The 26,156-nt window shown below is 43.8% G+C and overlaps 1 pseudogene; it reads left to right on the top strand.

The window, feature by feature from the left end:
* Positions 1 to 22,526: 22,526 nt before the first annotated feature.
* On the top strand, positions 22,527 to 23,368 carry LOC106004089 (annotated as a pseudogene).
* Positions 23,369 to 26,156: the final 2,788 nt, after the last annotated feature.

The following is a 26,156-nucleotide window of genomic DNA, read 5'->3' as shown; positions in this document are numbered from 1 at the left end:
CATAGAAATCATTATTTCTATGATTTTGGAGATGGAAGGAAGGAAGCATTGTGTGAACTCATGTTACCATTTTTATGGTAAGTAACCTCCTCTTCCCGCCTATGGCTTTGAAAAAAAACAGCCCGTTTCAGAGAGCATGGATTTCCCTGGCTTTTGATTGCTATCTTAATTAGCTCGTAGACGGACATTTGCTTGACTTGCTTGGATAATGATAACAATCCTTTTGGAAGATTATCGACTGCTACTTTAGATTTTTCAATCAAAAACCATAAATTGCAAAATTACATATTTCAGGCATGTATTAACTTCAATAACAAAAGTAAAGAGGCCACATAGAATCTTTGAACGTCATTGAACTTCCTGCTCTGATGCACAATTACAGTATTTTTGTGAAATTACAAAGAAAGTAAGAGGACGTGATATTTCCACTCTTAAAGGCAACTTCTTTTCTTTTCTTTCTTTCTTTTTTTTTTTCCTCCCCAACCCAAATTCAGGCGTATAATCCGTGAAGCCACGCAGGGTTTCTGCTACCTGCCCTTCCCAATTGTTGTTCACACTCGGCGCAGGTGATCAGCCAAAATGCGTTTGGGGGAAAATAGCAATTTTGCCCACCCCCAGTCCGCTTTCTTTTCTGTCCCCCATCACCGCTCCAATTTGGCCATAATTGTACCGTTCCCATAACAACAGCAAAATAGCTAGAGCTTTGCGAAGGGCTTATAACAGGGTTGTCCACAAAGCCGCTGGCAATGCTGAGCAGACCCTGCGTATCAGCATCTCACAAAAGAGACAGCTATCGGGGTGAATGTTCTTGGCAGCTCCGGACCTAACTTGCTAACTTGCTGCTGATCACCGCCTCTGCGTTCCCGAACTGAGGCCCGTATTTCTCTTCTGTTCCTCACATGCGCTCAGCCTTCCGATTGTCGTTCCCTCGTGGCCTGCTTGGGACATTAAAAGAGGCACACACCCAGAGAGAGAAACCCAACGAAAAACTCCCTCTCAGCATATATGCCAACAATGGCAGCAAAAACCAAAGAATAACATTATTGAGGTCTCAGGGTGTATATGAAATTACATGGTAACAATGCCAGCACCAAGCATAAAAACACCTTTACGGGGATTGCTCTCTCTCTCTCTCTCTCTATATATATATATATATATATATATTTTTTTTTTTTCTTTCTATCCCTTTTGCTGAGCCTCTGTATAATCTTTAGGGAGCAAATTTGTTGATGAGGATACAAGAGCTGGCCGGATGAGAAGTTCCTTTGCTACGGACTGAAAGGTATGTCAAGCTAAGTTAGAGGAGTTCTTACCAACAGCTATTTTGATCCCTCAGTAATGAATGAGACAGCTGTTGTGGAGGAACCCGGCACCAAATCCCGTTTTCTGTCTGAACCGAGGACTGGTACTTTGCAAAAGGACAGTTCCTCTACCCTTCCTTTGTGAGTGTGCTGCTAACATGCAGACGGACGTGGGGCAAAACCTGGGGTGTAGGGAGGAAAAGAGACAAGGATGGTGGAATAAGAGGTTGTGATTCACATTCATCTGCGGATCCAGACTCAGGGATTGCTCCAGTGACCGTGCGGCACCTGTGGCTGCAGGTGTGAAAACCACTGGCAAGGACTGCAGGCAGAGCCGAGGGGCTCCCTCCGACAGAAAGAGATCTTGGGTTTACCTCCTCTGTTGTCCCTGGGAGCTGGGGTAAGCTGGGCTCTGGGGTAACATGATACTTAGAAGCCAGAGACCTCCAGGCTTCAGGTTGGACCCATCAGAAATGGGCTTTTCAAATGCATCACTTGGGAGGAAATTTTCATTTTTACCCTGTCCGGGGACAATGCCAATATTTTGCATTTGCAAGAGCTATTGTCTAATTTTCCAAGCAATTTCTTGTGTTTTACTAATGATTTGATTGATCCCACGTGCATTGAAATCTGCTCTGATGGTTGACTTTGTAAAGTGTGGATCACAGACCAGCCGCACAGCCTCCCCTGAGCCAGTGAGAAATGTAGACTCCTGATCCCACCCCAGATGCCTTGGATCTGAATCTGCATTTTAACAAGACACTCAGGTGGTTTAGTGCAAAGGAGGCGTTGGAAACAATGTCATGGATTCAGCCTATGCAAGTCTGTTCAGGGTGCTCTCGTATTTGTATTTGCTTGGGAAGGATGAATTTGTCATTTTTAAAGATTTATTTACTTATGGACACCTCGGTGGCTCAGTTGGTTAAGCATCTGCCTTTGGCTCAGGTCATGACCCCAGAGTCCTGGGATGGAGTCCCACATCAGCAGGGAGTCGGCTTCTCCCTCTGCCTGCGGCTCTCCCTGCTCGTGCACTGTCTCTCTCTCTCCTTTCTCTGACAAATAAATGAATTCTTTTAAAAAAAGATTTATTGGGGCGCCTGGGTGGCTCAGTGGGTTAAGCTGCTGCCTTCGGCTCAGGTCATGATCTCGGGGTCCTGGGATCTAGTCCCGCATCGGGCTCTCTGCTCGGCAGGGAGCCTGCTTCCTCCTCTCTCTCTCTCTCTCTGCCTGCCTCTCTGCCTACTTGTGATCTCTGTCTGTCAAATAAATAAATAAAATTTTTTAAAAAAAGGATTTATTTATTTACTTATGAGAGAGAGAAAGAGCAGAAAGAGGGGCAGAGGGAGAAAGAGAGAATTTCCAGCACACTCCCCGCAGAGCGTGGAACCCAATGGGGGACTTGATCTCATGGCCCTGAGATCATGCCCATCATTGAGCCAGACTTCGGAATTTTTTTTTTCATTAACATATAACATATTATTTGCCCTAGGGATACAGGTCTGTGAATCATCAGGCTTACACATTTCACAGCATTCACCATAGCACATACCCTCCCCAATGTCCATAACCCAGCTACCCTACCCCCCCCATCCCCCAGCAAGCCTCAGTTGGTTTCATGAGATTGAGTCTCTTATGATTTGTCTCCCTCCTGGTCCCATCTTATTTCATTTTTTTCCCCTCCCTACCCCCACTACCCCCTGCCCTGCCTCTCAAATTCCTCATATCAGAGAGATCATATGATAATGGTATTTCTCCGATTGACTTATTTCACTTAACATAATACCCTCTAGTTGCATCCACGTTGTTGCAAATGGCAAGAATTCCTTTTTTTTGATGGCTGCACAGTATTCCATTGTATACATATACCACATTATAGACCACATCTTTTTTTTTTTAATTTTTTTTTTAAGATTTTATTTATTTATTTATTTGAGAGAGAGAGACAGTGAGAGAGAGCATGAGCGAGGTCAGAGGGAGAAGCAGACTCCCCATGGAGCTGGGAGCCCGATGCGGGACTCGATCCCGGGACTCCGGGATCATGACCTGAGCCTAAGGCAGTCGTCCAGCCAACTGAGCCACCCAGGCGTCCCTATAGACCACATCTTTATCCTTTCATCTGTTGATGGACATCTGGTTCTTTCCATAGCATGGGTATTGTGGACATTGCTGCTATAAACCGAGTGCACATACCCTTTCAGATCACTACATTTGTATCTTTAAAGTAAATACCCAGTAGTGGGATTGCAGGGCCATAGGGTAGCTCTATTTTCAACTTTTCGAGAAACCTCCATACTGTATTCCAGAGTGTCTGCACCAGTTTGCATTCCCCGGAGGCTTCCCCTTTCTCGGCATCCTTGCCAATGTCTTTTGTTTCCTGACTTGTTAATTTTAGCCATTCTTATAGGTGTGAGGTAGTGTCTCATTGTGGTTTTGATTTGTATTTCCCTGATGCTGAGTGATGTTGAACACTTTTTCATGTGTTTGTTGGACATCTGGAGTCTTCTTTACAGAAATGTCTGTTCGTGTCCTCTGCCCATTTCTTGTAAATATAAGTATATTTACTTTCTGTATAAGTATAGATTATTTGTTCTTTCGATGTTGAGTTGGATAAGTTCTCCATGGATTTTAGATACTAGCCCTTTATCTGATATGTCATTTGCAAATATCTTCTCCCATTCTGTCAGTTGTCTTTTGGTTTTGTTGCCTATTTCCTTTTTTGTGAAAAAGCTTTTGGTCTTGATGAAGTCCCAATAGCTCATTTTTGCCCTTGCTTTCCTTGCCTTTGGCGATGTTTCTAGGAAGAAACTGTTGCGGCTGAGATTGAAGAGGTTGCTGCCTGTGTTCTTCTCAAGCATTTTGATGGATTCCTGTCTCACATGGAGGTCTTTTATCCATTTTGAGTCTATTTCTGTGTGTGGTATAAAGAAATGGTCCAGTTTCATTCTTCTGCATGTGGCTGTCCAATTTTCCCAACACCATTTGATGAAGAGACTGTCTATTTTCCATTGGATATTCTTTCCTGCTTTGTCGAAGATTAGTTAACCATAGAGTTGAGGGTCTATTTCTGGGCTTTCTATTCTGTTCCATCGATCTATGTGTCTGTTTTTGTGCCAGTAGCATACTGTCTTGATGATGACAGCTTTGTAATACAGCCTGAAGTCTGGAATTGCAATGCCACCAACTTTGGCTTTCTTTTTCAACATTCCTCTGGCTATTCGGGGTCTTTTCTGGTTCCATGTAAATTTTAGTATTATTTGTTCCATTTCTTTGAATAAAATTGATGGTATTTTGATAGGGATTGCATTAAATGTGTAGATTGCTTTAGATAGCATAGACATTTTCAGAATATTTCTTCTTCCAATTCATGAGCATGGAACGTTTTTCCTTTTCTTTGTGTCTTCCTCAATTTCTTTCATGAGTACTTCATAGTTTTCTGAGTACTGATTCTTTGCCTCTTTTGTTAGGTTTATTCCTAGGTATCTTATGGTTTTGAGAGCCATTGTAAATGGGATTGACTATTTAATTTCTCTTTCTTCCATCTTGCTGTTGGTATATAGAAATGCAACTGATTTCTGTGCATTGGTTTTATATCCTGACACTTTACTGAATTCCTGTATGAGTTCTAGCAGTTTGGAGTGGAGTCTTTTGGGTTTTCCACATAAGGTGTCATATCATCTACAAAGAGTGAGAGTTTGACTTCTTTGCAATTCGGATGCCTTTTATTTCTTTTTGTTGTCTGATTGCTGAGGTTAGGACTCAGTGGTGATGAGCACTGAGTAAATAGCAGTGGTGATGGTAGACATCCCAGCCATGTGTCTGACCTTAGGGGAAAAGCTCTGTTTTTCCCCTTTGAGAATGATATTTGCTGTGGGTTTTTCATAGATGGCATTGATGATATTGAGGTATATACTACCTATCTGTACACTGTGAAGAGTTTTGATCAAGAAAGGATGCTGTACATTGTCAAAGGCTTTTTCAGCATCTATTGAGAGTATCATATGGTTCTTGTTCTTTCTTTTATTAATGTGTTATATCACATTGATTGATTTGCAGATGTTGAAGGAAACTTGTAGCCCAGGAATAAATCCCACTTGGTTTTGGTGAATAATCCTTTTAATGTACTATTGGATCCTATTGGCTAGTATTTTGGTGAGAACATTTGCATCCGTGTTCATCAAGGATGTTGGTCTGTAATTCTCCTTTTTGGTGGGGTCTTTGTCTGGTTTTGGGGTTCAAGGTAATGCTGGCCTCATAAAATGAATTTGGAAGTTTTCCTTCCATTTCTATTTTTTGGAACAGTTTCAGGAGAATAGGTATTAAATCTTCTTTAAATGTTTGGTAGAATTCCCCTGGGAAGCCATCTGGCTGGGGCTCTTGTTTCTTGTTTGTTGGGAGATTTTTAATGACTACTTCAATCTCCTTACTGGTTGTGGGTCTGTTCAGGTTTTCTATTTCTTCCTGGTTCAGTTTTGGTAGTTTATAAGTTTCTAGGAATGCATCCATTTCTTCCAGATTGTCAGATTTGCTGGCGTATAGCTGCTCATAATATGTTCTTATAATTTTTTGTATTTCTTTGGTGTTGGTTGTGATCTCTCTTCTTTCATTCACAATTTTATTAATTTGGGTCCTTTCTCTTTTCTTTTTAATAAGTCTGGCCATGGATTTATCGATCTTGTTAATTCTTTCAAAAAACCAGCTCCTACTTTTGTTGAATTGTTCTACTGTTCTTTTGGTTTCTATTCCATTGATTTCTTCTCTCATCTTCATTATTTCTCTTCTCCTGCTGGGTTTAGGCTTTCTTTGCTGTTATTTCTCCAGCTTCTGTAGGTGTAGGGTTACGTTGTGTACTTGAGACATTTCTTGTTTTTTGAACAAGGCTTGTATCACTATATAGTTACAAGGTTTGTATCAAGATATAGTGGTATAGTTACAAGGCGTGTATCACTAAATGATTACACCCCTTTGCCCTGTCCCACAGATTTTGAACAGTTGTGTTTCCATTTTTATTTGTCTCCATGAGTTTTTAAAATTCTTCTTTAATTTCCTGGTTGACCCATTCATTCTTTAGTAGGATGCTCTTTAGTCTCCATGTATTTGAGTTCTTTCCAGCTTTCCTTTTGTGATTGATTTCTAGCTTCAGAGCATTGTGGTCTAAAAATATGCAGGGAATGATCCCAATCTTTTGGTACTGGTTGAGACCTGATTTGTGACGCAGGATGTGATCTATTCTGGAGTATGTCTCATGTGCACTAGAGAAGAATGTGCATTCTGTTGTTTTGGAATGAAATGTTCTAAATATATCTGGATGTCCATCTGGTCCAATGTATCATTTAAAGCCTTTGTTTTGTTGTTGATCTTTTGCTTGGATGATCTGTCCATTTCAGTGGGGGAGGGGGTGTTAAAGTCCCCTACTATTATTGTATTATTGTTAATGTGTTTCTTTGATTTTATTATTAATTGTTTTATATGGCTGCTCCCATGTTAGGGGCATAGATATTTAAAATTGTTAGTTCTTCTTGTTGGAAAGACTCTTTAAGTATGGCATAGTATCCTTCCTCATCTCTTATTGATAGTTTTTGGCTTAAAATCTAATTTATCTGATATAAGGATTGCCACTCCAGCTTACTTTTGATGTCCTTTAACATGGTAAATTGTTTTCCACCCCCTCGTTTTGAATCTGGAGGCATCTTTGGGTCTAAAATGAGTTTCTTGTGGTGCCTGGGTGGCTCAGTTGTTAAGCCTCTACCTTTGGCTCAGGTCATGATGCTGGGATCCTGGGATTGAGCCTGCATCAGGCTCCCACTCAGTGGGAAGCCTGCTTCTCATTCTCCCACTCCCTGGCTTGTGATCTGTCTCTCCCTGTGTCTCTTTCTGTCAAATAAGTAAAATCTTGAGAAATAAATAAATAAAATTAGTTTCTTGTAGACAGCATATCAATGGGTCTTGGTTTTTTTAATCCATTCTGACACCTGTGTCTTTGAATTGGCATTTAGCCCATTTACATTCTAGAGAATAGGGTAACTATTGAAAGATGTAAATTTAGAGCCATTGTATTGCCTGTAATGTGACTGTTACTGTATATTGTCTTTGTTCCTTTCTGGTCTGTTACTTATAGGATCTCTCTTTGCTTAGAGGACTCCTTTCAATATTTCCTGTAGGGCTGGTTTGGTGTTTGCAAATTCTTTTGGTTTTTGTTTGTCCTGGAAGCTTTTTTTCTCTCCTTCTATTTTTAATGACAGTCTAGCTGGATATAGTATTCTTGGCTGCATATTTTTCTTGTTTAGTGCTCTGAATATATCCTGCCAGTCCTTTCTGGCATGCCAATCTCTGTGGATAGGTCTGCTGCCAATGTAATATTTCTACCATTGTATGTTATAGACCTCCTGTCCTGAGCTGCCTTCAGGATTTTCTCTTTGTCACTGAGATTTGTAAGTTTGACTATTAGATGATGGGGTGTGGACTTATTTTTATATAAGGGGGTTCTCTGTGCCTCCTGGATTTTGATGCTTGTTCCCTTCACCAAATAGGGAAATTCTCTGCTATAATTTGCTCCAAGGTAACTTCTGCCCCTATCTCTCTTTCTTCTTCTTCTTCTGGGATGCCAATTATTCTAATATTGTTTTGTCTTATGGTATCACTTATATCTCGAATTCTCCCCCTGTAGTCCAGTAATTGTTTGTCTCTCTTTTGCTCCGCTTCTTTATTTTCCATCATTTGGTCTTCTATATCACTCATTCTCTCTTCTGCCTCATTTATCTTAGCAGTAAGAGCCTCCATTTTTTATTGCATCTTATTAATCACTTTTTTTTATTTCAACTTGGTTAGATCTTAATTCTTTTATTTCTCCATAAAGGGATTTTATTTTTCTAAAGAGGGATTCTCTAATATCTTTCATGCTTTATTCAATTCCAGCTAGCTCCTTGATAATCATCATTCTGAACTTTAGTTCTGAATATTACTGATGTCTGTATTGATTAGGTCCCTAGTCATTGGTACTGCCTCTTGTTTTTTTTTTTTTTTTTTTATGGTGAGTTTTTCTGTCTTGTCATTTTATCTAGTTAAGAATAGATGAATGAGAGAACAAAATTCTAAAAGGGTAGCAATGACCCCAGAAAAATATACACTAACCAAATCAGAAGAGACCCCAAAACCAGGGGGAGAATAAAGGGGAAAAAATAAAAAGATATACACACACACACACACACACACATATATAGTATATATATATATTATATATATACATATATACTGGACTGGTGAGTAGAGCAGAGCCACCCATTTGATGATTCTGGGTGTATTCTGGTCTCTTAGAAGAAACTACCTCCCAAAATTTTAAAGAAAGAAAAAAAATATGTATACACACACACACACATACACACATATGCAAAAATAACAGTAAACATGATGCAGGGATGGGATATGACTGTAAGGATGAAAATTAAAAACGATTCTAAAAAAAGGAATTGATAAGATAAGTTGGTTGAAAAAAGAAAAAAAAAAGAGGAAAGAGTGTGATCAGGCTGGAGACTAGAACAAAGCCAAGCGCTAGATTTAAGGTTTATTTTGATCTATTAGAATAAATTGTATCCCAAAATTTTAAAGAAAAAAAATGCCTATGTATACAAAAAAATAAATTAAATACAATGGAGAGATAAAATATGATATAACAATGATAATTTTTTAAAAAAATTTAAAAATGATATTGATAGGATAAAATAGTTAAAAAACATTAAAATAGGAAAGAGGAAAAAATTTAAAAAATAGAATAAGAAGGGGCACCTGGGTGGCTCAGTGGGCTAAAGCCTCTGCCTATGGCTCAGGTCATGATCTTAGGGTCTTGGGATTGAGCCCTGTGTTGGGCTTTCTGCTCAGCAGGAAGCCTGTTTCCCTTCCTCTCTCTCTGCCTGCCTCTCTGCCTGCTTGTGATCTCTATCTGTCAAATGAATAAATAAAAAAAACTTAAAAAAATAGAATAAGGAAAAAGTAAAATTTTAAAAATTTAACTTTGAAAGACTAAAGGATCATGGGGAAAAATCTACAAATTCTATGTGTTGCTTTCCCCTAGCTCTGGAGTTCCACAGTTCTCATTGATCAGTAACTTGATCTTGGCTGGATGTTCCTGATGATCTTCTGGGGGAGGTGCCTGTTGCTTTGATTCTCGAATGTCTTTGCCCAAGGTGGAATTGCACCACCTTCCCAGGGCCCAGTGTAAGTAATATGCTCAGATTCATTCCTGGGAGCTTTGTTCCCTGAATGCTTTCTGTAGAGCTTTGGAGGAAGGGAGTGAAAATGGCAGCCTCCCGATCAATGGCCTGTAGGAGCCAAGAGCTTGGGTCCCACTCCTCAGTGCACCCTCAGTGAAAAACAGTCAATCCCTCCTGTTTCCCTGGTCTCTGGCCGCTGTCCATGCTTACCTGGTCTGTGATGGAGCCTTTCTATCTCTGGTGCACAGCCTCATTTGGAGTCTCCAAACCCAGCAGATTCCTGCCACGTGTTCCTGTGCCACTCCTCCCAGGCAAGAAGTTGAGTCTCCCCAGATTTGTCACTTGTGGGGTCCCTACTTGAAGAGCAGAGGCCCAGTTGCCTCGGATCACGGTTTAAGGTAAGCCCAAGCTGAGAGCCCTGCCTCGGCTCTGTCTCTGCAGTCGGCTTCCTGGCTCTGATACCTGGGGGCTCTGATACATTCAGACACCACCGGTCTTTCTGTGACCCTGAGGGTCCTGAGACCATACTGTCTCCATGAGAGCTGCACCCCCGCTTAGGCTCTGGAGCAATGTCCCTCAGTGAAATGGACTTCTAAAAGTTCCAATTTTGTGCTCTGCTGTTCCACCACTTGCCCAGAGCTGGCCCCTCCCCCTGCAGTCTATCTTCCCCTACGTTGCCTCGGATTCACTTCTCCACACGTCCTACCTTTGAGAAAGTGGTTGATTTTCTGTTCCTAAAATTGCTCTTCTTCTCTTTTATCTGTTGAGTCTGTAGGTGTTCAGAATGGTTTGATAACTATTTAGCTGAACCCCTGGGACCTGATGGTATTTAGGTCTTGTACTCTTCCGCCATCTTGCCCCTCCCTCTAGACTTTGGAATTTTAATGTGAAAGCTCATCTTGAATAAGTGTGTGTATGGGTATGTATGTGCACACGTGTGTGTGTGTGTGTGTGTGTGTGTGTGTGTGTTCTGTTTTCCCTTGAGGCCCTGGTGAGCCCAGCTGGGAAGAACATGAGATTCAGTTGAACATGCATGAATGGTGCTTGTGACTCCAGAACTGACCAGCTGTGGGGCCCCTGACAGACTACCTCATCTCTTTGAAGCTCAGTTTGTTCAACTGTTCAGTGAGGATGATACCAACCTCACCTGAGGATAAAAATGAGGATAAAGGGTGCCTGGGTGGCTCAGAGGGTTGGGCCTCTGCCTTCAGCTCAGGTCATGATCTCAGGGTCCTGGGATCGAGTCCCGCATCAGGCTCTCTGCTCGGCAGGGAGCCTGTTTCCTCCTCTCTCTTTCTCTGCCTGCCTCTCTACCTGCTTGTGATCTCTGTCTGTCAAATAAATAAATAAAATCTTAAAAAAAATGAGGATAAAAATAATATCATAAATCGTAAAGCCCCTAGCCCAGTGCCTGGTACATAATGGGTGTTTAATAAATTGTCATATCGTTATTGTTGTCTTCAGTTATGAAGGTGTAACATAGTACAGTAGAGTGCACAAAGCTTAAGTTTTGGGCTTGGTGAATGTTTGCACACATATCCTGATCAAGGTACAGAATATCTCCAGCCCACCAGAAAGCTTTGTCCTGTCTTTGTTCTTTCAGAGAAATAAAACATCCAGTCTTTGTCCTTGGGAATCTTTACCATCTCTTTGGGGCAAGAAATCTAAACAATGTGAAGCTGTTAGTGAGCAATCATTAGCAAATATATATTCAATACTGTGTTCTGGGCTGGTGTCTTAGTCCATCTGGGCTGTTAGAGCACAAATATCATAGACAGGGTAGCTTAAACCACAAACATTTATTTCTCACAGTTCTGGGATTGGGAAGGGCATTGGCACTTTCCATGTGTGGTGAGGGCCTGCTTCCTGGTTCACAGATGGCTATTTGGCCATGTCCTCCCATGGTGGAAGGAGGAAAGGAGAATGTTGGGACCTCTTTTTTTTTTTTTTTTTTAATTTTATTTGTTTATTTGACAGACAGAGATTACAAGTAGGCAGAGAGGCAGGCAGAGAGAGGAGGAAGCAGGCTCCCTGGTAAGCAGAGAGCCCGATGCGGGGCCCAATCCCAGGACCCTGGGATCATGACCTGAGCTGAAGGCAGAGACTTTAACCCACTGAGCCACCCGGGCACCCGAGACCTCTTTTATAAAGCCATGAGTCCCACGTCATGGCACAAAAGTGCTCCCTCTTAATACCGTAACGTTGGGAGCTAAGATTTCAACCTATGGACTTGGGGGATGGGGATATCAACATTCAGTTCATTGTGTCTGGGGACTTATAATAAAGGAAAAGGGGTTCTGAGAACCCAGAACTCGGGAAGAGTTGAGGAAGTCTGTGTGGGGTGAGAAACTCTGAACTCCTGCCCTCTCAAGGTGACTCAGAAATTCTTCCCCTTCACAGGTGAGGATCCTGAGTGTTAAGTTAGTGAAAGACCTGAGATTAGATTTTTCATCTTGCAGAGTTCTTTTTTTTCTTTTCCTTTTTAATTTATTTTTTATTTTTTTAAAGGATTTTATTTATTTATTTGGCAGAGAGACAGAGAGTATGAAAGGGGAGAAGTTCGGAGGGAGAAGCCGACTCTTGCTGAGCAGGGAGTCCAGTACTGGACTTGATCCCATGACTCTGGGAGCATGACCTGAGCCAAGGGCAGTTGCTTAACCAACTGAGCCACCCAGGTGCCCTCTTTTCCTTTAAAAAAATAAAAAGATGTTATTTATTTATTTGATAGAGGGAGAGAAAGCACAAGCAGGGGGAGCAGCAGAAGGAGAGGGAGAAGCAGACACCCTGCTGAATGTTCTGAGATCAGGGGGTGTGGGAATCGATCCCAGGACTCTGGGATCATGACTTGAGCCAAAGGCAAATGGTTAACCGACTAAGCCACCCATGTGCCCTTCATCTTGCAGAGTACTTGTTCCTCATCTTTATTCTCTGTGTGATTTAGGATGAGGTTGTCTCTAGGCATAGAGGACCTTTCTGATTTTCATGACTGCTCTTTGAAGGTCCTTTGTAGGATTGTCACGAATTCGAGGGGGAGGTAACTTCACAAACGAGTTTAGGGAAGGAGGGTGTAACACTGGACATGCTTCTCAAAGGATGAGAGAACAAAAAGAGACAATGGAACAGAAGACAGTCCTGGTTACATCATGCCCAGTCCTGGTGGAATCCTTTATCTAGATCTCTGTGTATATAAAACTTATGGAACATAATACATTTAGACAACTTGAAACCTCAGTCACCATTAGATGGAACTTGAATCTTGTGAATTTGTTAATCCCAAAAGCAGTGTGTGCTGACAAGGTAGCATGCTAGACTCTCCAGCATGGCCAACTCCTGACAAAGAGATGATGGCTTAGCTCATGAGATGATTAGTACAACTTGCCCATGCCCTTCTGGCACAACATTGCTATTCTTGGGTTGGGCCAGTCAGAGTTGCAGAAACTATGGGAACAGGGACATCTATCTGGAGGTAAAGGAGGAACTGCCTGTTCCTCCAAGCTTCTCAAAGCCAACAAAGACTGATGTTCTGCTGACAAGATGCATTCTGAGGAAATGGCAGCCAATGTTTAGCAAAACATGTGGGTTGAGAAAATATTTCAAAAACAAAAAATGGAAAGGATTGGCTTGGAACTAAGGTAACAAAGGAGAACCTGATGTGAGATGAGGCTAGAGAGGTAGAGGGGCTTGTTCCCCATAATAGATAATTTTCTTGTTATCTTAAGAATGCTGGGAAGCCATTGGAGAGTTATGAGCAGGCAGTGACATTACCAGGATTTGGGACAATCATTCTGCGGTGGGACAACTGGACTGAGAGAAGTCAGGATGGTACAGCTAAATAGGAGGCTACTGAAGTGAAATGGAGGTGGCTTAGATGAATATCATGGGGATGGTAGTAATGGTGGGGGTGCTGAGGGTGGTGATAGTGATGGTGATGGTGGATGTAGTACTGATGGTGATAGTGGTAGAGGTGGTGATGATAATGATTGTGGTGGTGGTGGTGGTGGTGGTGGTGATGGTGATTGTGGTGATGATTGTGATGATGTTGATGTAGTGGTGGTTGTGGTGGTGATGGTGATGACAATGGATGTGATGGTGGTGGTGGTGGTGGTGGAGATAATTACGGAGGTGATGGTGGTGGTAGTGATGGTGATGTTGATGGTGGTGGTGGTGGTAGTGGTGGAGATGATTATGGAGGTGGTAGTGGTGATGATGGTGGTGGTGGAAATGGAGAGAAGTGGAAATATGCATAATATTTAGAGAGCAAAATGGACTAGATTTAGTGAATCTTGGAAATCACTTAGATTTGGAGGATGAGGAAAAAGAATAAATCAAATTTATTTTGTAAAGATTCTAGAAATGACCTTAAGCACTCTTTGCTTAGTTGAGCATGTGTATTTGTTAACCTCCTTTCTCTACTATGGTTTAACAATGGGCCTCAGATGGTAACAGTCTCCCAAGCAAGTCTCCTTCCCTGCCGTGCATGTGTTAGTGATTGCAGTGGGGAACCTGAGGGGGATGCACATTTGGACAATCCTTTCATCAGGAGATGGGACTTGTTTCCCTTCCCCTGTGATGTGGGCTGGCCTAGGATGGCTTCAGAAAACTTGTAGGAGAAGTGATGTGCCTAACCTCCCCCCACAGTCCCTTGTCTCTTTGCCTAAGGAGTCAAGACCCTGGTAATGGATGTTCCATCTGACGGCCTGGTCCCTGAGGGGTACCATGATGCATTGCCGATTTAAATTATAGGGGATGTAAATCACTCAATTTGAGCACTCCTCCCCATGGAAGAGATTAAATCCCTGCTCACGGAGAGATGCATGAGAAGCAAGGGGCAAGAATCTGTCAAGCGCGATTCTTCATCCAAACTCAGCTCCCTGGAACAGAGACTCCTAAGTGACTGTTCAGGTTGTGAAAGCATATGCAATCTTAGGAGTGTGTAAAACGAGGAAAATAAATCGGCAATTTCACATGGTAACTCTTAAAAAGTCTATCTGGTCCAGTTAGTTGTTTTTGTTAACATTTTCATTGTAAAATGGCATTTCTTCCCAGGATCAAAGCTCATCGAAATGATGCCTCTCTAGGAGCAGAGGCACCAACTTTGCACCCTGCTAATTGTATAACTGATTAAAGCTTGAATGCATCAAAACATCCTTTGGAATCATCAGAGAGGTTTCACCAGTAGGGGCTCAAAGCTGAATGTGTCCAAACACGTCTGAAGTCAGGGGAGACGGAGCTGGGGAAATTAACATGGTGTTATGTCATTTCACAGTAATTTAAAAGAATGCAGAATTTGGCTTTCAAAGGATATGCTTTTTCATTTAGGGTAAAATAAGCTGCACTCTCCAGTCAAAATAAGTGGCCCATTCGTGTAAAGTTAATGTATGAAGTACAATTTATCTCCAGGTTGTTGAAGGGAAAGCAATCATTTAAGGGGCACTGCCATTCCCTGGGAAGGGAGCCTCCAAGACAGTTTTGATCCATTGATGAGTGCTGTCTAATACGCTCCCCGAGGTACAGTTTCCCTAAATCTATTAGACTTTTACAGTCTTCCAGGATGTGCAGTCTGGAGATGCTTCATCACACTGTATTAACTTGACAACGTAATGTACTGCCATCTTTTATTTTCATAGGAAGTACTAGGTTTGACCTTGAAACTCTTAACCACACTTTATAATCTTCGGCCCATCCTGGCATAGAGGGCCCCCTAAGAAAAACGCCCTGGCAAGATATGAGTCCATAAAACCTTGGATTGGAATGACCGAAATGGGGGAGGTTGGAGAGGAGGGGTCCTGGCAGACCTGCCTGGATCCACAGGGGCAAGTGAAATGGGGATGTGGGGAATCACGAAAACGATTAACAGCTACAGTTTACTGGAGTTCTTACTTTGTGGCAGGCACAGCACCTCACAGGATCAGCCTCCTTACTCCTCGTGAGATTGGGCAGAGGCTCAGGGAGGTTAAGTAACTTATCCACAGTCACCCAGCCAGTAAGTGAGAGCGTGGAATGGAAGTCAGGTCTTTTCGACTCAAAAGCAAGAGTCCTAAGCATGATGCAGTGATGCCTCACCCTAAAATAAAATCTCTGCTTTTGAGAAAAGTTAAGTCATCTCAGGATGTATTTGTCCGTTTTTGCCTTTTGCGTATCACGTCTAACCCTTCCCGTCACTTGTCATAAGCTGATGACTGGGCATTTCCTTCCTGGGTCCTTCCCTAGGAAGACAGAATCCTTCCTGGGGGCCAGGATGACTGGAGATGTTAGGTTCATGAGTTTCCAGAAGAGTCAGTTGAAAGGGGCTGGAACAGTAGCTCCAAGCAAAACCTCCTAGGTGCTGAGCTCATTCAGGGACCATCTTGCAGTGTCCCTGGACCAGTTGGTCCACATGCAGATGTCAGGGGATGGCTGGAAGTGCCTGATCTCTGCAGATATCTTGTAGGGTAATTTAGGATGGCTGAACTGAGGTCCCGGAGGCCAAGTCGGAGGTGAACAGTTCACCAGCCAACAGTGGATGCAGACATTGATCGGTTGGGAGGAGCACTGCCCAGATCTGTGGTGGACACTCGCCTCCTCGCAAATTTGCTTCTTCCTGCAAGCCATAAAGGCTTTTAATTATTGAAGAATGATCCCTGCGTCTGGCCAATTCATCAGCCTCTGGCAAGAGTAAAGAGTCAACCGGCTATGAATCCTATATGATTACTAATAAGAACGACATAAAATGACACCAGTGCTGAGGAATGTTCTTGGTTGGGCTCCAGCTGAGGCAGTCCTGGGTTGGATAACCCCAGGTTAAGATAGCTACTGCTTCCTTGGTGGTTCTAAGTGGATGCAGGAGGCAAATTCTCCTAAAAGGAAGGTACTCAGGGGGTTGCAGCAGGATTGGGAAGTAGGTTTCTAGTAGGAAGTAGGAAGATGGTTTCTAGTAGGTCCCCAAGTGACCCCCTCTCCATCCCAGGATCATGACCACTCCCTTCACGGAACCAGGCGACCACCAGAGCCTCCTCTACGTAATTCTTCACTCTGGGGCCCAGGCCCCAGCATTCTGCAGAGATCCCCAGGGGGAACTTGGAGCCAGCATGCCTGGGCTCAAGTTACAGGTTACAGCAGTTCAAAGATTCATCGGCAGATGAATGGGCGGGCTAAATGGGGGACAGCCATACAATTTGAAAGTATTCATCCATAAAAAAGAACAAAATGCTGATAGATGATGCAACGGGGTTGGACCTCAGAATGATGCAGAGTGAGGCAGATGCCCGAGGTCCCATGTGGTAGGATTCCATTTACAGGAAGTACGCAGAATCGGTAAAGCTCCTGAGACAGAAAGCAGGTGGGTGGTTATCAAAGGCAGCAGGTGGGAGAGATGAGGAGAAACTGCTTACCAAGGGCTGAGTCTCTTTCCCAGGTGATGAAGATGCTTTGGACCTAGGTAAAGATGGAACTGTCCCAACCTAGTGAACATACTAAATGCCGTTGAATTATTTACTTTAATATGGTTACTTTATGTCCCGTGAATTTCACTCCAATAAAAAAAATAATAAATGCAAAAACAAATCAGATCACCTTGCAACCCAGGAGAGGCCAGTGAGATCCCCTTGGTTCACATCCATGGCTGGGCTGAGTTTTAGGAGAGCCACTGCATTTCCATGAGAAGTTCAGGGAGTCAGCTTGCCTTGCTTGGATAACTAGTTCTCCCTCTCTTGAACACAGAGGCGCCATCTAGAACCCCAGAGCCATCCTGCAGTGATGGGGCTTCCAGCGGGAGGGAAAGACCTCAGGACCATGGAGAGGCTGGCCCTGTCTCCCCATGGCAGCCGCGAGTCCACCCTTGTAACAGCCCACCTCTTGTCTTTTTGTCATTGAGAAGAATCAATTCTTATTTGCTCAAATCATTCTAAGAAACAACAGAAGCCATCATCTGTGCCGAGATCACTGTGGGGCCTTCAAGAGACTGGAAATGAGGCGGAAGATGGATCTATGAGCAAATAATCCAGCATGGCATGGTGACCACCATGTGTGAGCAAGGTCATAGATGCCTGGGAGCCCAGGAAAGGCACCTGCACCAGTCCTCCAGGTAACATGGTTGTTCAGGCAGGGGAGGGGCTGGGGGGTCCTGTCTGGGCACAGCCAGTCTCAAGAGAAAAGACCTGGTAAGGCCCATGTAGCACGCTAATCCCCGGCTCGGTTTTGCTACAGTGCAACATGAATCTGACAAAGGAAAAAAATCCAGACATATCTGCAATCTTCCAAACACCCTCCATGCTGGTCTTGCCATGCTATCCAGGGCAGGGAAGGGACAGGACCGGGACAGAAGCCTGGAGAAGCCCCTTTGCTCCCCTTGAGGAAGGATAGGGGGTGGGTTGCGTGAGAAAGGAACAAGGGAGAGGCATTAAGGAATTAATGAAGGAGAGAAGAAAATGAGATAAGCAGCTCCCATAAGAACCAGAGCATTGAGGGGAGAGGTATGGAAAGTGGGTTTTTAGGACATCCCTCTGTGTGCGAAGGCCTTCCGTGAGAAATTGTCAGTAAAGGCTCTCATTAACGTTCAGTGCTTTTTGGGGTTGAGTTTTCTGTTGGTCGCAATGCTAGCTGTGGGAGTTTCAGTCTCCTCTAAGGCAGGAAAAAGAACACTGGGTTTCCTTTGGGCGATAGTGAGGAAGAAGGTACACCTGGGAATGGAAGAGACGTGTAGATGACAGGACCGAGGGTCTCTGCGTGGAGAATCCCTGGGCTCTGGAACTTTACCCTGAAGGCAGGGGGAGCTTTTGGGTGGGCAAATTACGTAGCTTCCCTTAAGCTCAATTACATCTATGAAGTGGAAATCATGGTGATACCCGTCCTGTACATCTCTATTGTGGATATCACACAAAACCACACACGGGAATAGACTAACAGATTTCCCGGCACAGAGTAGCCTCCTCATTCACCATCCCCGAATCTGGATCTTCCTTTATGCTCCCAGACTGATCTGCCCCATGTCCCATTCATCAAGGACCAACGGTCTCTCTAGAGCTGTTCTGAATCTTGCACCAGAGCACTGCAGCGAGGTGAGCTTTGTGATAATTTCATGGTTCATAGCGATCTTCACTCCTTGAGGCAGAGGAGGGGGCGAGGTGCGTGTTTCTGTGGGCAGAAGAGAAATCCACACTGTCTGCTTCGTTACGAAGCTTTGATCCTTGAGCTGGCCTTAATCTTCACTACAGCCCTATGACATAGCTCCTTGTACCTGCTCTTTATGGATGAAGAAACAGCCCAGAAAGGCAAAGTGCTCTGTCCGAGGCCACACAGCTAGGAAGCAGGAAGTCCAAGACTTGAACCCAGACCATTTGCCATTAGTCTGAGTTCTTTTTTTTTTTTTTTAAGATTTTATTTATTTATCTGACAGAGAGAGATCACAAGTAGATAGAGAGGCAGAGAGAGAGAGAGAGAGAGAGGGAAGCAAGCTCCCTGCTGAGCAGAGAGCCCAATACGGGACTCCATCCCAGGAAGGCAGCAGCTTAACCCACTGAACCACCCAGCCGCCCCCTAGTCTGAGCTCTTGGATCCAAAGACATGCGCCTCTCTCAGGAAAGCCAAGAAATCCTGGTGGAGGAGTGCAAATCCAAATGTTGGTTAAACATAGTCATAAACCTACCTTAAAGGGCCAGATGACTAGAGTCTCTGTAGTTAGCATTAAAAAAAAAAAAAGTGGGGGGAGAATTTGTAAGTTTCTCACCCTCATAACCCATTCTGTTCCAATAAATTAACCGTGCTAAGGTTGGCAGAGAGACGGGGAGCTGCCCCAAATCAGAAGGCTCCATGCACACACTCTTTCTCTTGCAGAATCATTCCTAGAGGGGATTCCTGCAGCCAAATGACACCAAGTGTGACCACTGTGAAGTACAAACAGGATTAAGAGGAAAACATCTGTGTTTTGTGAGACTGCACTAACTCAAGGCAAACAAGCTGTACATATGCCCAAATGCTCAGTGACTTTTGCTGCGGAGAGGGCTGGTGACCGTCTGGGCTGGGCATTGATTAGAAGAGATGCCAACAATATGCAGGCATCCCCGCACCTGAGTTCTTTGGGTGGCCTGGGGCACAAAGCCACATATGTGATCCCATCATGTCAGAGTGATTTGGAGCACCTCCTTTTGTGGTGTTGTTATTGTTCAAGTCAGTGCGTCATTGTACATGTCCCTCCTGGGAATGAAGTCTTCGGAGTTTCAGAATAACTCCACATATGTGCTACTATTTTATTAATGCTTCTCAGATGCCATGCGGGGCTCTGAACTTCAAACATAGCTAGCCAGGATTTGATCCTCAAAAGAGATGAGGAGTCTCCATCAAGATACCCACATGCCTAGAGCTATTTGTTGGATCAAAAAAAAAAAAAAAAAAAGTCTCATTGGTGGGGGTGGGGGTGGGAGAAAACTTAATTACCAGTGAATGAAGCAACTCTCAGAACATATGGTTTCAGGTTGTGCCAAGATTTGGGGCCAATTTATTACTTTATTATTGTTGTTGTTGTTAATCTTAACTTGAAAGATGTTTAAAGCCATTCAGTAAGTCCCTTTCTCGAGGACATGGAAGCTGGAGAGTCCCTGAAAGGCAGAACTGAACGGCAGATCAGAGATCAGAGCAAAAGCATTTTTGTCATACATCAGCATTAAAGGGTAAAGGATGTTCCATAATGGCTTTTTCCCCCCCCTTCCTTAACAAAGAAACAGCACTTTCCTTTGTTTGGGAAACCCACTTTGATGCCTGTGAGAATAATTTGCTTTTTTGCTTCCGATTTTGTTCTTCTCCTTTGGCAACTGTGCTCGGCCCACATCTGAACCAATATTTGGAAGGGATGTTGCTCTCTGTTTATACTTCCATGTTTCAGGGAAGACGTCATGGCTGAAGGAGATGCAGTTTGAGAAAAGGTCTGTTCTCTGTTCTCTGCAAGCCAAGGAAAACATGTTTTTAAAATCTTGCTAACACGTTTGCCTTGGCATCTTTAAAACTCATTTTTCCCCACTCTTTTGTGACTCTCCAGCTTGGCTGTTGGTGAGCTGTGTGATCTGATGGGTGACCAGAGGCAGAGATAAGCATGGTGGCCCCATCACCAACTGGCAGAGGACATCGGTCACAAGATCATTGCCCTCCTCCAAAGGAGGGAAGCGGCTTGAGTGGGACAAGGTACCATCTGTGTCTATGGACATTGCCTGGAGATGGACCACATGTGAGAGCAGACATTCAACTGCAAATTATTATAATTGACCAGAAAGTAGAGAAACACAGCAGCGCGTCCCCCACCACCCCTGCCAACCCACCCTAGGCCTGGTGAGCTGAGTTTTAGGGCTGACGAATGGACTCAGGGATTTATGAATGACCCTCTTCCTTGGTTGACACACAGGTGACCCCTGTGTCCTCTAAATGGTGCAGGCCAGACATTGTTTCCACGTCCTAATAGTTCCTTCCCTTTTATAAATGGCCAAATCGAAGCACATTAGTGCTCCCAGGGGGCCAACTCTTTCAAAGCCTCCTGTACAATGGGCCTTGAGGCCCCTGCCTCCTTCCTAAATGGGCCTCACTGCAAATCCCAGTGCACTTCCTCACACTTAGGCATCCGGGGGCTCTGCCATACGTCCTTGCTAAGGCCACCGCAGAACAGCTGAATATCTTATTAGTCACCGTTCCTGTCCGTACAGTCTGAACCTGGATGTCATCTTTCCTGTTGTGACACCCGTTTCCCTTAAAGGAGCCGTCAGTGATGATGCGTTCTAGGTTGTTCAAAAACAAGGTCTCAGGCAGTGTCCCTGTTAAGCCGGAGAATGTTATCCTTTCTGGGATCAGGTCTTTGAAAGTTTGTGCAGATTTGGTAAAAGGGAAACAATCCAAGGAAGGCCTTGCTTTCATGAAAGCCCCTTCTCTGTCCCCAACTCCCTTGTAGCTAACCCCAGGGAAAACATTTCAGAAAGAAAATGTGGGCCTTGGGGCACCTGGGTGGCTCGGTGGGTTAAAACCTCTGCCTTCGGCTCAGGTCATGATCCCAGGGTCCTGGGATCGAGCCCCACATCGGGCTCTCTGCTCAGCGGGGAGCCTGCTTCCCCTTCTCTCTCTGCCTCCTTCCCTGCCTACTTGTGATCTCTCTCTCTCTGTGTCAAATAAATAAATAAAAATCTTAAAACAAAATGTGGGCCTACATGACTCCAAAGGTTGCTTTTTCAAATGACACTAGTTTCTAAGAGTACTATTCTTGGTCTTTGGTTTTAGAACTTGGATGAATTCATTTATTCCTGCAGCAGATGTTCATTTAATTCCTACCGTGTCAGGCACTAGGCAAATCACTGGATTTAGCCCCAAGCAGTGAGACACCCACGTTGCCCTTGGAGAACAAAAACCTAGTGAAGGGTTCATTCATTCATTTATTCATTCAGTACTGTTTATTAGGTGCCTGTTTTGTGCCTGGCATTGTTCTAGACACTGAGATACACAGCAGTGGACAAAACAAAGGAAAACCATCCTGGTAGGAGATGGACATTTTTCAATTATCACATAATGTATGTAATTATAAAATGCAATGAGCACGGCAAAGAAGTCTTCTTAAAAACACCGTCCCTGGGATTCTATACCCAGCTAAACTATCATTCAGCAGTCAAGGCAAAACAGGTATTTTTCAGATGTACAACAAATAGAAGACTTTACTACCAGTAGATACTCAATGTCAGTGGGAAGTGGACAAGGAAGAAAAGCCTGAGAAACAAGAAACAGCACAAAAACTCATTAAATGCACTGGCAAATGCAACGAACTAGTAGTGCTTATGTTAAAACGCCACTTTTTGTTTTAAGAGTAAAAAAATATAATCTGTGAAAATGAACAATATAGAAAATGAAGTTAAAGGAGGAATAATATTACAAAGTGACAAAAACAGGCTTTTTAATCAAACAACTAAAATAGACAAGCCTCTAGCAAGATTTTAAAACAGGGTCTTTCCACATTACCCAGAGAGAGGTCCATACAGTGTTGTTCTGTGTTCCTGTCATAACTTAAAAGGAAACTTTCACAATGCTCCTTGCAGCAGAAACCTACCTAGGTGGCCCCAACCTTGACTTCCAAAAGGAACAGTCCATCTACAAAAGGAAAAGTGATAGCATCTCTGTCACGAATCTGATGAGAAGCTGAGAGAAGCTTCTGCTGGAAGCTTGCACCATTGTTGCCATTGAAAACCCAGCTGATGTCAGGGTCATGTGGTCTAGGAACACTGGCCAGCAAGCTGTGCTGAAATTTGCTGCTCCTCCTGGAGCCACTCCCGTTGCTGGCCACTTCACTCCTGGAACATTCACTAACGAGATCCAGGCAGCTTTCTACGATTCCAGCCTTCTGGTGGTTATAGATCCTGGGGCTGACCACCGGCCTCTCACAGCGATGTGTTATGTTAACCTGGCCACTGTTGCTCTGTGTAACACTGACTCTCCCCTGTGCTGGGGGGACATCACCATCCCTTACAACAAGAAGAGAGCTCACTCTGCAGGTCTGATGTGGTGGGTGTTGACCCTGGGGAAGTTCTGAGCATGCGTGGCACCATTTCCCGGGAACACCCGTAGGAGGTCGTGCCTGATCTCTACTTCTAGAAAGATCCTAAAGAGATTGAAAAGGGAGAGCTGACTCCTGCTAAAAACGCTGTGATCAAGAAGGAATTTCAGGGTGAGTGGACTGCCCCAGGTCCTGCATTCACTGCCACTGAACCTGAAGTTGCAGACTTGTCTAAGGGTGGGCAGGTGTGCTCTGTGTCTATTCAGCAGCTCCCCACTGAAGACTGGAGCCCTCAGCCTGCTGCTGGAGATGGGTCGGCAACTCCCACTGCTCAGGCTGCTGAGTGGGTAGGAGCAACCACTGAGTGGTCCTAAGCTGTTCTTCCACAAAGGCAAACACGATGCAAAGAAAGCTGATGGAAAAGAAACAGTTTCTTAAGAAGGGGGACAGAAAAAAAAATAACAATGATAGGAATAGAAACAAACATACAGTTGAGGTCTGTTTTAATGAGGGAAATAAAATAATAAAATAAAATAAAATTTGGGCACTTGGGTGGCTCAGTCAGATAAGCATCTGACTCTTGATCTCAGCTCAGGTCTTGATCTCAGGGTCATGAGTCCAAACCTCAAATACCAAAAGTATTTAGACCTATTGGGAACACATCAAACATGTGAAAACTTTGTGGAGAAAAGTACAAAGCATGACCAGAGGTGGGTTTTGTTTTGTTGTAATACATGGATAAATCATATACAAGCTTAGGGATGTTCAGTGTAATAAAGATACTGGTTCTCTGTCAATTTATAAACTGAATTTCATCCCAACAGGGTTTCTCAAGGAACTTTCCAAGTGGTGGTTTCAGATGGGGGTGGAGCTCCAGCTGTCAAACCCATGTTGGAAGCAAAAGGAAGAGGAAAGATGTGAAACAGAAGGGTATGCCCCAGTCTGATGCTCTTTACTCCCACTCAGGAACCCCTGCAGCCAAAATATAGACATGGCCCCATCTGGGAATAAAACAGTTGAGGAAATGTATCCTTTCATGTTTTGTCCTGCATAAAGTGGGGTCTTAATGAGGAGGGAGGAAGCACACTTGTGAAGCAACCAACAGACTTTGCCACTCAACATAAATGTCTATCTTTAGGAAAATAGATAAATAAGTTGCAATTATGTTGACAATGGAGCACTACATAATATTAAAATGAAGCAAGTGGAGGTACACCGATCCAGATGGCTGAGCTTCAACACAAAAATCTCTTGCCTGAAAAAGAAAGTTGCAAAGTGACTCAAACTATATGATACCATTTATATAAAGTTTAAAAGCCCGCAAAACAACACTGTGTATCTTTTATGGCTCCACGAGATAGTTATGTTGGAAAGATATAGAAACACCAATGGGAATGAAAAACACTAAATGCAGGGTGGTGGTTACCTCTGGAGAGGAAGGGTAGGCAATGGGGCTGGAGACAGATACAACAAGAATTTTAGTTCCACCTATGATGGGTGTTTTTTTTTTTAAGATTTATTTAATTTATTTATTTGACAGAGATCACAAGTCGGCGAGAGGCAGGCAGAGAGAGAGGAGGAAGCAGGCTCCCCGCAGAGCACAGAGCCCGATGCGGGGCTCGATCCTAGGACCCTGGGATCATGACCTGAGCTGAAGGCAGTGGCTTAATCCACTGAGCCACCCAGGCGCCCCCCACCTGATGTTTTATTTCTTCAAAACTGAGGGAAAAAATATTTGAAGGAAAATACTGTTAAGGTTAAATCATCAGTACACAGAATGTAAGTTATCATTCCCTGTACAGTTCTGTATGTTTGACATTTTTCATAGTTTATGAGCTAGAAGGAGAGAGGGCAAGAAAGAAAGTTATGTAAAGATATAACTAATGAGGTGTAACTTACATACAGTGAATTCACACATCTCAAGTGTACAACTTGATAAATCTTTACAAAGCAAATAAATCCAGAGCATGATCTAGAAGCCAGTGCTGAAGAAAGTTCTCTTAAGTCCCCTCTCAATAATCGCCCCATAAATTGTGTTTGTTTTTGACTTTTGGATGAAGGAATCATGCAACATCCCACAGTGTATTTTCTTTAATGGCTGGCTTCATTGTCTCAGCATGACATCCGGAGGGGCTGTCTTCTAAACGGCCTTGGTGCTGATCCAGGTGAAAGGTAGGAGCTCCACGCTCCACGTGAGGAAGAACATCTCCTCTTGAGCCCTGCAAAGCAGTGTCGAGAGAGATCTAAATTTTGGATCCTGACCTATGGCTGTTGAGGGAGCCGGTGTCCTGCCGACAGCTGTAGGTGGATTTGCCAGTGTTCCCAAACTCCCTCCTGACCCTCAGTTTCCCATTTCTCTTGTCTGATGTCTGCTTTAAATACAGTAACAACCAAGTGTCAGGGACTGTGGAGGAGCTTGGGACCGACTGCGCATCTCAGCCCTAAGGCAGCTCACCAGGCGTGCAAAATAATTAAATCTGTAAAGGGAGAATATAGGTATTATTTTTAGCCATATGTCCAAGGTTTGCCTCTCTTCAGTGCCCCTGTTCCAGTCCCTCACTTGCAGCCAGCGTTTTAAAACGTTAACTCCTCCACATTGTATGTGTGAAAAACGTTAACTTACAGAGGAAGACACCAAGGTATGCTGTGCTGGAGATGCGTGCTGGTGGGTCCTGCAGCTGCACTGGGGGGTGCTCTGCAGTTTCTTGACACACGCTCTGTTTCCTGGGCGTTGAGAGTGTTGGCAAGCTGAGCCCCCTCTACCTGCTCCCTGGCGTGTGGGAGGCTGCAAGGTGGACCGCTGTTCAGGGAGCAGCCTGCCCCCCCCCCCCGCCCAATGCTCCCCCTGACTGCTCACGGTTCCCTGGAATCCATCACCGAAAGTCACGGACCAATGGAAGTCTCAAGCCCAAACTACAAAAAAAAAAAAACAAACCCAAAACAAACAAACAAACAAAAAAACAAAACAAAACAACAACAACAACAAAAAACCCACCCCAAACCATAACAAACAAACAAACAAAAACAAAACAGTAAAAACAAAGGGTGGTGTGAAACGCGCACACACATTAAGCATAACCACAGCCAAATTTGAATTTTAAACGAGTCATTCTCACTTCCCTATTACCACTTTGTTTTGTCTACAGCAGGGAAGCTGATCAG

Source organism: Mustela putorius, unplaced genomic scaffold (assembly GCF_011764305.1).
Source record: "Mustela putorius furo isolate JIRA1106 unplaced genomic scaffold, ASM1176430v1.1 tig00000139_pilon_pilon_pilon, whole genome shotgun sequence".
Classification (NCBI taxonomy): domain Eukaryota; kingdom Metazoa; phylum Chordata; class Mammalia; order Carnivora; family Mustelidae; genus Mustela; species Mustela putorius.
Note: the sequence above shows the minus strand (reverse complement) of the source record. Positions and strands in the feature narration are given on the sequence as shown.